The sequence below is a fragment of the Notechis scutatus genome, chromosome 2 (genome assembly GCF_049901735.1).
Source record: "Notechis scutatus isolate UNSWTSFEM ecotype Mainland chromosome 2, rNotScu1.2, whole genome shotgun sequence".
NCBI lineage: Eukaryota > Metazoa > Chordata > Lepidosauria > Squamata > Elapidae > Notechis > Notechis scutatus.
The window spans coordinates 161671018-161688206 of NC_142010.1; the positions used below are offsets into that span (position 1 = coordinate 161671018).

The 17189-nt window shown below is 40.4% G+C and overlaps 1 protein-coding gene across 2 annotated transcripts in view; it reads left to right on the top strand.

The window, feature by feature from the left end:
- Positions 1 to 17189, top strand: part of TRPC4 (transient receptor potential cation channel subfamily C member 4) — a 273160-nt gene that overhangs the window by 124299 nt on the left and 131672 nt on the right. The gene's annotated exons all lie outside the window — the stretch shown is intronic.

Genomic DNA, 17189 nt, shown 5'->3' on the forward strand with positions numbered 1-17189 from the left:
TTATATCCAAAACATGGTGAATACCAATTAACATAATCACAAAGAAATGTATTCAGTCATGAATGTTGTCTTCTGTTAATGATAGTCTCAGCAATCAATAGCTCATAATTTGCCCATGAATGTTAATTCTTACCAATTTCATACCTTTATTATATATATTTAGAACTGGGTTCTATTTGTCCAGTTTCAGAGTTTAGACCTAAGCCTAATTATTCTCTATTCTGTATTCTTATGGGCTGGAAAAAAATAGCCATGTTGGAGAGAATGGGGACTAAAATAATTTGTGCCTCTTGGAACAAAATCTTTGGTTTGATGGTTGGTTTGTTGGTTTGTTTATTATATTTATAGGTCACCCATCTCACTGTTGGAGCAACTCTAGGCAAGTTACAAATTATTTTTAGAAGCAGAGACAACTTTCTTTCCCCCTAATGTCCTTTCTTCCTTGAAAAATGAACATGCTGTTTCATTAAGTTTCCCCAATCCCATATCCTGTTCCCAACACAGCTTTAATTTTTTCACCTGGGGACCAGTGGCAGGTTTTTAAAAATGCAAAATAAAAACATAAAAACTTACAAATTCAGATAAATGAGAAGGACTTCTACCCTTATATTGATAGCAAAAAGGGAAGATGTATCTTCATTTAAATTTAATGTTACCTCATGGTTGCTAATTGGAGTTAAAAATGATAAACTATATTACAGAGAGTGTAGAATTGGTTATGAGGTTAACAAGAGCAAACAGGATAACTGTTGGAAGGTACCTTGGAGGTCTTCTAGTCCACACACACACACACACACACACACACAAGTAGGAAACCCTATATGATTTCAGACAAATGGTTGTCCAGTTTCTTTTTAAAAGCCTCCAGTGATGGAATACCCACAACATAATAACAGTGTTTGAATATTTGAGGGGCGGCTACAAAGAACCTATTTTTCAAAGCATCAGGACAAAAAGTGATGGATGGAAACTAATCAAGGAGAGAAGCAGCCTAGAATTAAGGAGAAATTTCCTGACAGTGAGTAGAATAACCAGGTTATTGTACTCACTGTCAGAAAATTTCTCCTTAGTTCTGGGTTGCTTTTCTCCTTGATTAGTTTCCATCCATCACTTTTGGTTCTGCCTCCTAGTGCTTTGAAAAATAGGCTCTTTGTGGCCGCCCTTCAAATATTCAAACACTGTTATTAGGTTGTCCCTAGTCCTTCTTTTCTCTAGGCTAGCGATATCCAATTCCTTCAACCATTCTTCATATGTTTTAGCCTCCAGTCCCTTAATCATCTTTGTTGTTCTTCTCTGCACTCAACATCTTTTTTATACTGGGGTGACCAAAACTAGATGCCAAGTGAGGTTTTACAAAGATCTCATAAAAAAGTAATAACACTTCACATGATCCTGATTCTATCCCTTTGTTAATTCACCTCAGGATTGCATTGGCTTTTTTGGCAGCTGCAGCACACTGCTGGCTCATATTTAAATGGTTGTCCACTAGGACTCCAAGATGCTCCTTATAGTTACTGCTTTTGAGCCACTTTTCACCTAATCTGTATCTGCACATTTGGTTTTCCTTGCCTATGTAAAATCTTGCTTTTCTTTACATTGAATTTCATTTTGTTAAATAGGACCTAGTGTTCAAGTCTATCAAGATCCATTTGGATCATGAGCCTATCTTCTGGAGTGTTGGCTATTCCTATCAGCTTGGTGTTGTTTGTAAATTTGATGAGTTCCCCATCATTCATGAAGATATTGAAGAGTACTGGGCCTAAGAGAGAATCTTGAACTACCCTACTGCTTACCTCCCTACATGTAGATGTAGTTCCATTAAGGACTGTTCATTGAGTACGGTTTATCAGCCAGTTACAAATCCATCTGGTGGTGATACTGTCTATCCCACATGTTTCTAGCTTACCAAGAAGTAGGTTGTAGTTTACTTTGTCAAATGCCTTACTGAAATATAAGTAGGCTACATCCACAGCATTTCACTGGTCATCTAATTTAATCACATTGTTAAAGAATGTTTGACATGATCTGTTTTTGAAATTTTAATCTTTTGAATAAAATACAATTGTTAATAAAGTGCTGGCTGTTCCCCTTCTTCAAATTTAATGAGTTCCCCTTCTATTCCATTCATAGTTTATGAAGATGTTGAAAAGAACTGAGCCTAACATAGAACCTTCCTGTCTTAGAACCTGCATGCTTCCTCCCATGTTGTTGTTCCATTGAGGACTATATGTTGAGGGCATTTGGTCAGCGAGTTACAAATCCATCTGGTGGTGATGCTGTCTATCCCACATTTTTCTATTTTATCAAGAAGTGGGTGATAGTCTACTTCATTAAATGCCTTACTGAAGTCCAAGTTTGTTTGGCATGATCTGTTTTTGACAAATTCATGTTGGCTTTTAGTAATAGCTTTGCTTGTTTCTAAGTGTTTACAGATCTTTGCTTGATTATCTTTTCCAGGATCTTCCCAGATATTGGTGTCAAACTGATTGGTCTGTAATTTCCTGGATCCATTTCCCCCCTTTTTTGAATATGAGAACCACATCACCTGTTTTCAAGTGATCTGGTAGTTCCCCGGTGTCCCAGGATATTTGAAATATATGATTCAGTGGTTCCGAGATCATGTCTGCCAGCTCCTTCAGAATTTTGGGATGTAAACCATCTGATCCTGGTGATTTGAACTCCTCTAAAATGGACAGATGTTCTCTTACCATTTTCTTTCCTATTTTAATTTGAATGTATAGTCTGTCATTTATGGTTCAGTTTTTGATAGGAACAAACAACTATTATATTTATGCAGTTTCATATTGGATTTCTTATTTTTCTAATATATATTTATTACTGTATATACTCGAGTATAAGCCTAGTTTTTCAGCCCATTTTTTGTGCTGAAAAAATCCCCCTCGGCTTATACTTGAGTCAGATTCCCCTCTGAAAAAATAATGGTGTGGAGTCGCGGCCTCCGGCGGCAGCGACTCCCAACAGCCCAGCCGGGAAGGGAAAGGCAAAAAGCGCTTTGCCTTTCCTTCCCGAGGCGGCGGACTGGGGCCGCGCCGGCGGTAGTGACTCCTGACTCAGGGGGCCTCCGAGGGAGGGGAAGAGAGTGACTCCTGCCTCCCGCTGTCATCATCATCTTCTTCTTTTGGGTTAGTGAATCAATTAAACCTTTCATGATAGTGAGATCGTTTCCCAAATTAATTATTTTTATTTTTGAAATTTACCAGTAGCTGCTGCATTTCCCACCCTCGGCTTATACTCGAGTCAATAAGTTTTCCCAGTTTTTTGTGTAAAATTAGGTGCCTCGGCTTATATTCGGGTCGACTTATACTCGAGTATATACAGTATATTTTATCAATGGAATAAAATACCAAACAGAAAAAAAACAACAGAAAAACATACATCCAAGAGTAACAACAACAAAAAAGAAAGAAAAAAGTATACAGAAAGGAAAAAATGACCCAGACATGCAATAAGTTCAACATTAAGCATAAAAAAAATCCACTCTGGCTTGATGCTTAAAAGAAAAATTTAAAAACATGATAAATTCTCATCCCATTGCATAATAGGTCTGCAAATAGTTATAAACTATCTCATCTTTATTTAACAAGAAAAAGAGATGTACAAATATTTCAGATGAGGTCTCTATCTAATAATCAAAGCAACCCAACATCTAATAAATATAAAAAATGAAAGAAAAAAACCACAAGTCAATAGGCTAGCCCAAATGTTACACTAATCTTCAAATCCCTCTGTTATTTATCTGTTATTGTATTTAACACATAGAAAATTCACAAGCAACTTCCAGTCTCTTATAAATCCCCAGGCTTCTTGAGTCATTTTTCTCTTTATGATTTTCATTCATGGAATCCTTCTCAAGTTCTTTCAAACTTTGTTGAAATCTTCTATTTTAAAAATAGTTTATGTTCCATTGCTTGTGTCTGCATCATGTTGAATTCTAAAATGATATGGTCACTCCCCCCAAAAAAGTTTCTGCAACTTCAACCTTTTTTTTTTTAGTAAGAATTAAGTCCAGTATAGCTGTCCCTCCAGTTCCCTCCTCTATCTTTTTGATGACAAAGTTGTCAGCTAGATTGGTCAGAACCTGTTAGATCTCCCAGTTGATGCAGAATTTGCCTCCCTGTGATGACCCATAGTCTCTCAAAATAACCCAAAACCCAAAACATATATTAAAGTCTGCTAAAGCCTTCAACTTAACTTCACTGTTTTATTAGGCACAATTTAAAGTCACAAAAGTAAATAATGAGGCAAACAGAAAACCAAAATATACCGCATTGATGAGAGTTCTGAAGCAAGCTGAGATAACTAATTATAAACTCCAGGAAAATAACCGAGAAAAGTCCATGGGAAGAACACCAGCAAAGCCTCTTCCAAGATGAACGCTAACTGACTTCAGCAATTCTTACTGCGCAGTTGCAAACTTATATACATAGCTCCCACCTGCAAGCCACGAGGAAGATCATGGTAATCTCTTCTTGAGTAGACTTCACTTTTCCCTGATCCTCTCCTCCCTGCGTGACCTAGGATGGATAGGGGATGGGCCTGGATCCTCCTCTGACTGCTCAGCCGGCCTCTGCCCTTCCCCAGCCTCCTCCACCACCTCAGGAGCCACACTCTCACTCCCTGTTGGCTGTTCCTCCTCTTCCTCAGAGCCAGACTCCACCAGGGGCATGACACTCCCAGTTGATTGCAAGGTAATTAAAGTCCCCCATTACAACTGTGTTGTGTTAACTGATTAGCAAAAAGTTTGTCTATTTCTTCTGCTTGGTTGAGTGGCCTATAGTACATATGATTCCTTTCTCCTTTTATTTTAACCCATATGCATCCTTGGTTTTATGCATCTCTGTAGAGATGTAGTGATTTCTTATTTATAATGCAATTCTGCCGTCTCTTTTGTTAGATCTGTTTCTGTTGAACAGTTTATATCTTTCTATCAGTACATTCCAGTTGTGAGTTTCATCCCACCAATTTTCAATAATGGCAACTATATCATACTTGCCCTCATATACGAGTATTTCAAATTCACTTTGTTTCTTCCCCAAAGTTTGTGTGTTGGTGTAATAGACATCTGAGTCCTTTATGGCTGACCCTGGGTATGCTTCCTACATCTCTCCTAGTTTGTCTCTGAGTTTTTCCTTCCTTCCTATCACTCTCTATCTCCTTGTTTGATTGGTTGTCTTGGGGTTGATGTTTGGGATCAGGTCGTAAATATCCTAAAGATTGGTCACCTTCCCTCCTCGGTTTTAGTTTAAAGCCCTTTAGATAAACTGAGCCAGTCATTTTCCAAATACATTCTTCCCGGTTCTTGTGAAGTGTAGCCCATCCCTTGCCAATAAGCCCTTCTTGTAGGTAATACAGACCATGATCTAGGAGTTCAAAGTTCTCTTAGCAGCATTAACCTTTGAGCCAGTGGTTCTTTTCTAAAATCCTTTGTTCCCTCATTGGATGTTGACTTTTTGTTGAAAGTACAGATGAAAATACCACATATGCTACTAACGCCTTAACTTTACTGCCTAGCTGCTCATAATCTCTTGATATTGTTTTTGGATTCATTGTCATGTCAGAAGGAAAATATAGGGATGGTAAGGTTCTCAGCCACATCTTTAATTTTTGCTCCAGGGATACCACATACCTCCCTAGATTGATTGACAGATAGCTGATTCAGTTCCTCTGAGTATCCTATCACCAAACATTCACCTTTTTTCCTAGGGAGATCTAGTCTATTTATCTTTCTATCACAGGAACACTTGATGATGTGATGTCCCTTTTCCAGGTTCTGCATACTTTCTTCTAGGGGGAAACATGAGGCTGCACTGGAATGGGATGAACTAGTCAGCAAGGGCTTTTTTGGCACTTTCAGAACATTGCTGGCTCATATTTAAGTGACTGTCTACTAGGACTCCAAGATTCCTCCCATAGTTACTGCTTTTAAGTTTAACCTAATCTATGTGCACATTTGGTTTTTCTTACCTAATATAAAACCTTACTTTTCTGTTTATTGAATTGCATTTTGAATTTTGGTCTATTTCTAAAGATTCATGTACATATTAATTTCTTCTAATAGTTGTTTGTTCCTTATTATGTTCAGGTTGGATATAGTCTTCTTGCTTAGGTTGGAATTTATCATTTTGTAGGTTGAGTCTCAGAGTGGCTAGATTTGGCTCTAGACCTGGTATCGGCAACCCACAGCTCTGGAGCCACATGCAGCTCTTAGACCCCTCTCCTGCAGCTCCCTGCTGACCCGGTCATGTGACCTGCTCTCCGCCCCAAAACACTGGCCCAACACAGCTGTGGCCAATGCCAACCTTGCTCACATGAGGGCTGGCGGGGTGGGAATGGGATCTGTGAGGAGGGTATGATGGAAAGGGGGACAGGTCCACAGCTGAGGACCAAGCACAAGCCATGCTAGTGGCTTCCCTGAAGACGACCCTCTTCCTTCTCACATGACCCCCTAGCTGGCAGTTGTGGGGCTGGGAGAGGGTGCATGAGCGAGCAGCTGGGCTTGGTCAAAGTACAGCAAAGGTGCGCAGAGTGGGCAGGTTGACCAGCTGATGGGTGAGCATCTTCGGTGAGGGCGTTCTGGCTTTCTCTGAGCCTGATCCCCTGGGTGGGTGTGCAAGGTTTTGCAGGGCCAGCCCCCTTTTCCCACTGCCCTGAGCTTCTCCTCCAATGGAGCAGTGCCACTGCCAGCTCCCATTGAAAAGCGTCCCCTGGGCAGCGAAAGTCCCCTGTGCAAGGTTTAAAGCTGTGGTTGGGCACTGCGGGCAGATCACCCTTACCGTTGTCCCCTCCTCCCAGATCCCATTCCCACCCTGCAACCCCTCATGTTAATGAGACTGGCATCGGTTGCAACCTGGTTGAGCCAGAGTCTTGGGGTAGAGAGCAGGTTGTGCATCTCCCTAAGCAAACAAGCCACCCCAGTACCAACAAGGGCTGGAAGAAGCTCCAGCAAGACAGTAAGCTCCATCTGGGAGGAGGGGACATCAGAAAGAGGGATGGGCCTGCAGCACCCAGGCGTGCCTTTAAACCTTGCACAAGAGACTTTTGCCACCCAGAGAACACTTTTCAATGAAAACCGCCAGTGGCACTGCTTTGCTGGAGGAGTAAAGAAGCTCATGGAAGTGGGAAAAGGGGACTGGCCCCACTGAACCTCACATACCCAGCCCGGGGATCAGGCTCAGAGAAAGCTGGAGCACCCTCACCAAAGACGCTCACCCGTCAGCCAGTCAACCGCATACCCCACATGCCTTCACTACACTTTCGCCAAGCCCAGCCGCTTGCTTGTAGAGGGTATCCCCACTCGTGTGTGAGAGAGGGTATCATTGCTCATGTGCACATGCAAGAGAGAAAAATGAGAGAAAGAAAAGGGGAGAGAAAGAGAAAGAGAGGAATGAGAAAATGATGGAGAGACAGAATGAGAGAGAGAAAAGAGAGAAATAAATGACAGAGAGAAGGGGAGAGAGGGGGGGAGAGAAATGAGAGAGAGCTGGAGGGAGAGAATGAGAGAGAGCGAAAAGAGAGGGAAACAAAGAGAAAAGGTGGAAAGAAGAAAGAGAGAGAAAAAAAGAAAGAAAGAGGGAGGGAGAGGTAAAAGAGAGAAAAACAGAAATGAGAGGGAGGGAGAGAGAAATGAGAGAAAAGGGGAGAAAAAGAGTGAGAAATGAGAAAATGATGGGGGGAGAGAATGAGAGAGAAAAAAAGAGAAACAAATGAGAGAGAGAGAAAGGGGAGGGAGAGGGAGAGATAAATGAGAGAGCTGGAGGGAGAGAATGAGAGAGGGAAAAGATGGAAACATGAGAGAGAGAAGGAGATAAAGAAAAGAAAGAAAAAGAAAGAAAGGTAGGAAAAGAGATTAGAAACAAATGAGGGAGAGAAAGAAAAGGGGAGAAAAAAGAAAAATAAAAATGATGGAAGAAGGGAAAGAGAGAAAAAGAGAAACAAATAGAGAGAAAAGGGAGAGAGAGGGAGAGAGAAATGAGAGGGGAAAGAGAGGAAAATAAATGAGAGAGAGAAGGGGAGAGAATGGAAGGAAGAAAGAAAAAGAGAGAGGGAGAGGAAAAAGTGAAAAATAGAAATGAGTGGGGGAGGGAGAGAGAGGGAGAGGGAGAGAGAGAGAGAGAGAGAATCATTTCCCACAGAAAAGACTGGAAGCCACAAAACTTGGGTAGGTGTGGCTGGGGGGGTGTCATGTGACTGGGTGGGAGTGATGTTGAGTTGGCCACACCCATCCAGGTTTTGTGGCTCCCTGTGTTTTCTGTGGGAAACGGATCCAAATGGCTCTTTAAGTATTTAAGGTTGCAGACTCCTGTGCTAAACCCTTTACTTTTCCTTTCAGTAATTTGTTTAGTCTATATTTGGTACATGTGTAATTTGGGTCCTCTATTGTCATAAGCACACATATGGAACATATTTTGCAAATAACAAATTTGTGAGTCTGTATTTCCATAACTATGGTGCTTTTTGCTAGTTCATTTAGGATTAAAAAATTTAAAACTTTACAAAATATTCAAAAAATGAAAAAGATTTATCCAACAAATTAAAAATAATTCTAAATTAAAAATTTAGAATTCTAAAAGTTAATTTAAAAATTTTAAATTTTCAGTTTTCTTATTTAAATTAATTTAAAATTTTAAAATACTTTTTCAAACTTTTAAAAATCCTGAAGTTCTTATAAAAATTAAAATATTCAACATGCTCAAAAAAAATTGTTCTTTTTTTGTAAAAAAATTAAATCAAAATTAAACCAAATTAAAAAATTAAAGTAAACCAGGAGAGACATGATAGCAGTGTTCCAATATTTGAGGGGCTGCCACAGAGAGGAAGGGGTCAAGCTATTTTCTAAGGAACCCGAAGGCCAGACAAGGAATAATGAATGGAAACTGATCAAAGACAGATTCAACCTAGAAATAAGGAGAAATTTTCTGACAGTGAGAACAATCAACCAATGGAACAACTTGCCTTTGGAAGTTATAGGAGCTTCATCATTGGAGGCTTTTAAGAAGAGATTGGACTGCCATTTGTCAGAAATGGTGTAAGCAGGATTTCCTGTTTGGGCAGGGGTTGGACTAGATAACCTACAGCAGTGGTTGCCAACCAGTGGGCCACTGAAAATTTTGGTAGTCCGCAGAGAAATGTCACCCCTCCACCCCAAAGCACCACCCAAATCAATTAATCCAGGCTGCGAGGGAACACAAGGCTGCACCATCCACATGGCCCGTGGGAACACAAGGCTTGCATCGCTTGCACTGTGAACAACATGAGGTAGTGAGGGGAGGGAGAAGGGCAGAGGGGGGAACTCGCCCCACTCAACTCATCTGGCCACTGGGTTGCTTATTTCTGCTTTTGGCTGCATGCAAGGAAAGCAGCAAAAGTCTTTCTTTCTCTCCTCCAAACTCTGCCAGAAATGAGTCTTTGGGACTCTGCAAGGCATCCTGCTCCAAGAGGCTGTGCTGGCAAAGATCATTTTTGGCAGAGTTTGGGGGAGAGAAAGAAAGACTTCCGCTGCTTTTGCTGCTTTCCTTGCATGAAGCCAAAAGTCTCTCTCTCCCCCCCTGAGAACAGAGCTGGAGGCAGTATCCTGCGATCCCAAATAAAGAACAATTGATTAGTAGGAAAACAGGGTGGGGAATTTTCCTGCATACTTTTTTGGGGATTTTTTTTGGCAGACAGAGACCCTGGGAAAATCCTTTAAAAAGTCTGCAGGAAAAAAACCCCACCCCATTTTCTTACCGATTGATTGTTCTTTATTTGGGATTGCAGGATACTCTCTCTCTCTCTCTCTCTCTCTCCCTTACTCCCTCCCTCCCTGAGAATGGAGCTGAAAAGGAGGTTAGGAATGTGGCTGCCTTGGAGGGGGTGTGTGAGGGACGTGTGTGTGTGTGTGTGTGAGAGAGAGAGAGAGAGAGAGAGAGAAAACACATCACCGCCAGCCCTCTGAGGTTAGATCGGATCTCTCTCTCTCTTTCTCCCACCAACTTCAGCAAGCCACCGTCAGTCAAAATTCATATTCATGGTCCACAGGATTTAAAATTATGAGTTTGGTGGTCCCTGAGGTCCAAAAGGTTGGCGACCCCTGACCTACAGTACAAGGTCCCTTCCAACTCTAGTCTGTTAATTTGTTAAAACCAAGCATTTTTATTCTTCAATGTTAGTCTTTTGGCCCAACTTCTGGTTAATGTTGAGTAGGACTTAAATGCAAGTTAGGTTGCTTTCTAGATATAGTTTGTAATCCACAGATTTATAAAAATGATAGATGAATATATAAAATTACAGATGAATAAAAAGATAAAGAAAAAATAAAATCTAAGCTAAAAAGAAAAATGGAAGCTCAGCTGAAAGTAAAAATGTTATATGAGCTTGATTGAAACCTAGCTAAATAATTCAATCCCAGGATTTCAGATACAGAATTGCAGAAACATCTTTAAAAAAGAAGGGGGTGTCTCTGTTTTTATATCAATAACCAATGGTGTAAAAATGTAATTACACTAAAGAAATTTTGTGATGTAGACTTAGAGACATTAATTATAAATTGCAAACCATTTTATTCTCCATGAGAGTTTTCCTCATTCATTCTAGTTGCAACATAGTGGTTGTAGTGATACTACAGGTAACATCACCTGGTCAACATTCTGTCATCACCACTGCCAGAGAAATCCTCAGTGTCACAAAACCAAAATTATATTGACAAACAAGTGTGGCTGTGGACTGAACAAGTGCAAGAGAAAGTGCAGGAAAAGAAGAAAACTTTCAAGAAATGACAGGCGGATAAGTCTGAAGAGAATCGACAGAATTATGTAACTGCCAAAAGAACACCCAAGAGAGCAGTTGTTGAAGCCAGGGCAGAAAACTACCAAGACCTATATGATTGCCTGGAGATGAGGAAAGGGGAGAAAAATGTTAGAGTTTGCAGCAAAAATTCAAGTCCAGAAAACACAGAGAGGATTGATTCAGGAGGATCATTAACTTCTTTATAAACATAATAATATGAGTAAATTTTACAGTATTATTTGTAGATTCTTTCAATGTAACACAAGCAAAAACACAAGCAGCAGCAGCAGCTCAGAGAAGAGATCAGTTTCAGCAAGCAAGCAAACTAGTTTTATTTTCAACTCTTAGCAAAGCACATAGAACCAAACCACACCCAGGCTGGTCTGTTGCCATACTTACTCACTTGCTGACTTTGTTAACCATGTCTCTGCCAGTTAATGAATATACTCTGACACTCCTCCCTTCATAACTGGAAGAGACAGAAATTCAATTACCTTTAATATTCTTCAGATACCTGTATTTGAAGACCCACATTCACAGTTCCCTCCAAATACCTGATAATTCTTTTTTATACCTATCCAACGCAATTGGGTTGGTGCAGTAATGAAGTGACTTAGAATGCTTACTGCACAAGCTGTGAGATAATTTTTTATTTCTCTCAAATTCTTTAGTTCAAATTCTTCTCCAACTTATTAACAAATTCTACCTGTGATACATCATTTGCAATGAAGCAAAGATCATCCACAAATGCTAATAGTTGACAATCCCCACGTTTTAACTTTCCAGTGTATACACAAAAATCAGCCTTGCAACTCTTGAACCCAAGACCTTTCAATGCCTTATCTAAACATATATTCCAATTCCTGGCTGACTGCTTCAGCCCATAAATGGCCTTGTTCAATTTATATACCGTGTTAGGCTTTTTACTTTCATACGCTGGTGCTTGAACCATGTAAATTTCTTCCTCTCATTCTGTATTGAGGAATGCAGTGGTTATGTCAAAATGCCAAATTTTATGGCTATGTGCAGCTGCCAATGCTAGTGGCCAGCCTGATGCTTTCACTCTTTACAATTGCCGCGAATACCTCATCATAATGCACATTTTTCATCTGTGAAAACCCTTGTGCCACTAACCTTGCTTTATATTGTACCTCATTATTGGGCAGTGTTTTCTTTTTGTATACCCTCTTGCATCCTACAGCTTTGCTACCCTGTGGCAAAGTCATAGATGTGAACACTTCATGTTCTCCCATGGATTTCATTTCCTTTTCCATGGCTTTTTTCCATTTTACTTCTTCAATTTTAGGTAATGCCAATACGTCCTTATTGTTCCATGGCTCATATCATACATTACGCACCTTAAATTTACTAGCAGAATACCTGTCAGGTGGAATCCGCTTGTTCCATCGCCCTGACCTGCATGGCATTGACTGCTCCTGCGTTTCAACCTTCTCTTGCTTCATACCCTATTCAGCTTCTCCTCCCTGAATGCTGACACCATCACTAAGTGAGTTCAACCGGTTCTTGGGCATGGCCTAATTTGTGGGTGTGGCTTGGTGGTCATGCAACTGGCTAGGCATGGCTTGTATGTAAATATTATAAATATTTATGTAAATATTGATTTTTTTTTTAAAAAAGAGCAACTTTTACCCAAATCAGGCAAAGCAGGCAGACAGATTGAGTTGCTCACAGAATCACAGATTAATTCATATATCTATCTGCCATCGACTACCTGAGTCTGTCACATAAAATTGGTTTGCAGTGAGTCTGCACTGAATAATAGAAGCTTTAGTTCTAAGGAAGGTTCAGCTCTGCTTAAAGGCAGAGCCGAAGATCTAAAGATTAGCTAGAAAGCAAGAAATCCAATGATTTCCTGCTTTCTAGCTAATCTAAATCTCCCAACACAGCAGAACTGCTGATGGTTGGGGGGGGAAAAAGAGGAAAAATAGCAACTTAGCAGGCAAGTTTACCAGGTAAAGAGTGAGTGGGCGGGGAGAGTTCCTGCGGGCCATGTGGGCGGCACAGCCTTGTGTTCCTGCACAGCTTGGATTAATTGCTTTGCGAGGGTGCTCTGGGAGTGACATTTCTCTGTGGACCACCAAAATTTTCTTGCGGACCACCAGTGGGCCACAGCCCACCAGTTGGCGACCACTGCTCTAGAGCCCTTGTTGTCTGTCTTGTGCTACTCTTGCTCACTGGGAATGCCTTGGACTTTGATTATTTGCATACTGCACAATCTAAATATGCCTTATGCATATTATGCAATCCTTTTGCATATTGTTCCCTTTTTTGAACAGCTTTGAAGCTGGCCTGGCCTGGCCAAGCTTATGATGCAAGAGATGAATACATGAATCATGCTTTGCCAGATTTCCAAATGTTTGTGCACATTGAATATTTTGTCCCTCCAACACATAAAAGTTATCTTGCTTTATGCCCTTTGCAAATATTATGCCATTGTGCTTTATGAGACACTTCCCATTTACAAATGTGATCTCAAACTCTTGCTTGTCTAAACTAGAGACACTCAACAAATTATGCTCCTTTTCAGGCACACACAAAACATCATTGAACCTTGTCTCCAGATATGGAATTTGCACACTGCCTCTTCCAATGACTTTAGCCTTTTTGTCATTTGCCAAGGCTACTGCATCTCCAGCAGCTGCATCTATCCTGTAAAACATTTTAGAATTATTAACAATTGTTTGACTTAGCTCCACTGTCAATCAGCCATTGATGTCTCCTGCAATAACTGACTTTTGCAACAGCAGCCTGTCCATCAGCTAATTGTCTTCCTTGCAAAGTTCTTCTGACTTGCAAATAATTCTTTCTTTGCAACTTGCTTCTTTGCAAACAGTCTCTCTTTAAATGAATTGTTTCTCCACAAATGAAGCACCTCTTCTGTTGCTGGGTTGTAATGATATCCCCTGCTGTTCTTCTCCTCTCTGGAGACAGCCAGTCTGTGGAATTTTCCATTCTTCTCTTTGGGCCCCCTCCTCAGGGATTTATCTTCCTCGTGGCTTTTTCTATAATGGTGTTTCTGCTCTTCAGCTAGTGAACAGGCTTTAAGAGCTTCCAAACACAGTCCCTGCTCTGGTTTGCATTCAAACACTGCAGAAATAATGTCCCACATGTCATCCAGATTGTTCAAAACTAAGAGCACTTTTTGAGATTCAAGAATCTGCATTCCATGCCTATTCTAACTCCACAAAGTTTGCATGTTCGCTAAATGCTGCTCAACAGATTCTCCCGGTTGCAAACTGGCTCTGTACAACTTTCTTGATAATTGCACAATATTACATGCTGACACACTCACATGTACAGTCCTTAATTTCTGCCAGACCTCCTTTGCAGTCTTCAAATCAGCTACATTGATAAATTGTTCATCTTCTAAACTTAAGATGATATAACCCATTGCTCTATCATGTTGCCTCTAATCTGCAGCAGTTAAGGGCATTTGGGGTGGGTTTTCCACAATATCCCACAGTTCCTTAGCCTTCACGAAACATTCCATCTTTGCAGCCCAAATAATAATTCTTCTGACCCAATCTAGTCAGAGAGGTCTCCTTAATTTTATCAGCCATTCTGCACAGCTTTTCTCTCTGTCTTGTTTCTCCTTTTTAAACACAGTCAGTTTCTCTCAGCTTAAAATTACATTTCAGTCTTTTTGTGTGTTCTGGTTCTGGTTGGGCCCATAACCTGTTAGAGTTTGCAGCAAAAATTCAAGTTCAGAAAATACACAGATGACTGATTCAGCAGGATCATTAACTTTTTTATAAACATAATAATATGAGTAAAGTTTACAATACCATTTGTAGATTCTTTCAATGTAACACAAGCAAAAACACAAGCAGCAGCAGCAGCAGCAGCTCAGAGCAGAGATCAGTTTCAGCAAGCAAGCAAGCTAGTTTCATTTCAATTCTCAACAAAGCACACAGACCCAAACCACACCCTGGCTCTCAGCTCCATTGGCTGGTCTGTTGCCATGCTTACTCACTTGCTGACTTTGTTAACCATGTCTTTGCCAGTTAATGAATATACTCTGACAAACGACATCTACATCTTCCAAAACATGGAAGAAGGCTACACAAGACATTGAGTGTTACATGTGCATGAAGGACAAGGATGGCAGACAACTCCAAGATAAACAGGAGATCCTGCAATGATGGCAGGATCATTTCAATGAGGTCTTCAACATTGAATTCCTACATCCACCAATTCCAGAAGGAACACCAACCCATTCCACTCATAACTGAGTCAACAATGCTGTGGACAGAATGGAGAACTTGAAGGCCCCAGAACCTGACAAATCTGCCCATGGACTTCTGGAAACTAAAGGAAGTGCAAGACACAGGGATACCTTGGCTGATTGAGTTCTTCAATGCTGTAACAAACACTAGCCATGTACCAACTGATTGGACAACAAGCATAACAGTTCTTATTTTCAAGAAAAAGGGTGACCCAGCTGACTGTGCCAACTATTACTCAATCTGCCTTCTGTCTCACACTAAGATCTTGAGATAATCCTTGATTCACAGCATTGGCCAACCCACCATCAACCAATGTGGCTTCATCAAAGGCTGTGGAACAACTGATGCCATCTTTGCAGCCTGCCAGCCCATAAACACCATGAGAAGAGACAATCATTACACATGGCACTCCTAGACCTGGAGAAGGCATTTGATCATGTCCATATCAACTGATCTGGTATGTCCTCCAGAATCATGGAGTACCTGAACCACTCATTGACTGGGTCAAAATGTTATATAAGAACACCAGCAGTTAAGTGCAATGTCCAACTGGCTTCTCCAACAGATTCCCAGTGACGGTTGGGGTGCACCAAGGCTCTGCACCGTCTCCTCTTCTGTTCATATTGGTCATGGATACTATCATGACTTACAGCAGAATGCACATTGGACTATTCTCTATGCTTTTTCTTTTACAAAGTTTTTATTTTTTATAACAAACATACGAACAAAACATAAAAGCATAAAGCCCTCTTTCAATTATATACATACAGTATGTCAGTTGGTTACAATCTTTTGTGCTATCCTTTTTTTTACCATTACTCACAAGTTATATAAATTCTCACCTTATCGGTCTAGTTTGTGCTTATATAATATCAATTATTAAACATTCATTTGACTATTTTTCCATCATTTTATATGAGATATTCTAATTTTCATTATGATTTAATCTTATACATTCATCCAATGGTTATATATTTTATATTGTACTCTTTTTCAGTCTATTAACTTTTATTGTAAGGCTTACTAATATCTAACCATTGATAAAATAAATCCCATATCATATAAAATTGTTTATCCTTCTCTAATTTCAAATGTCAATTTACTCATTTCGGCACAGTCCATGATTTTCTTAATAATTTCCTCCTGCATAGGTATTTTTTCATTTTTCCAATTCTTAGCAAATACAATTCTAGCCGCTGTTTAAAACATTTACAATCAAATATTTCAATTATTTACAATATATTTCTGGTATAATTGCCAATAAAAATATCTCAGGTTTAAAGTCTATGTGTTGTTTTGTCATTTTTTTCCAACCATGTGTGGATTATAGTCCAATATCTTTTTGCATCCGAGCATGTCCACCACATGTGGTAATATGAACCAGGTATCTGATGACATTTGCAACATTTATCCGATTTATTCTTGAACATCCTCGCAATTCTCATCGGGGGTAAATGCCACCTGTAAAACATCTTATACAAATTTTCTTTATATGCAGTTGACATTGTCATTTTATAATTTTGAGACCACAATTTTTGCCATTTATCTAAATCAATCCCATATCCAAAAATTTTCCCCCACGCAATCATTGTTTCTTTTACCGTATTTGCCGGCGTATAAGACGACTTTTTTGCCCTGAAAAACATGCCTCCAATTGGGGGGGTCGTCTTATACGGCGAGTATATAACAAACTCTATATTTTGAGGGGGTTTCCGGTTTGTCGGCTTCGCGAGCGGTAGGGATTCGCGAAGCTGCGCGATCCCTGCCGCGCTAGCCGTTTTGGGGCTCCGACCCGGACGGGTGCGGAGCAAGGCTGCCCTGCAGGGGTAGCTGAAGGTAAGGGGATCCGGAGGAAGGGTTTGGGGGTGTTGCAGACCCCTCCCTGGCCGGCAGAACCCCCTTTTACCAGGAGTGCAGCGGCGGTCCGTAATGGCCGCCACAAAGAAGTTGACAGCCGGGCAAGTATGCGCAGGAGGAAGAAGAGAAAGTTATTGAAAGTGAAAGTTCTTCTTGGTTGACCCAGGGCTTTGAGATTTATCTAATTTAATTCCTGGAAAAGATGGTTTTTTGATGATTTTTTCCACAAGAGAAAAAAAAAGCGGCTATTTTGAGGTGCTGAAGGGAAAGTTTACTCTCCCTCCCGACGGAATTAAGCCGGAA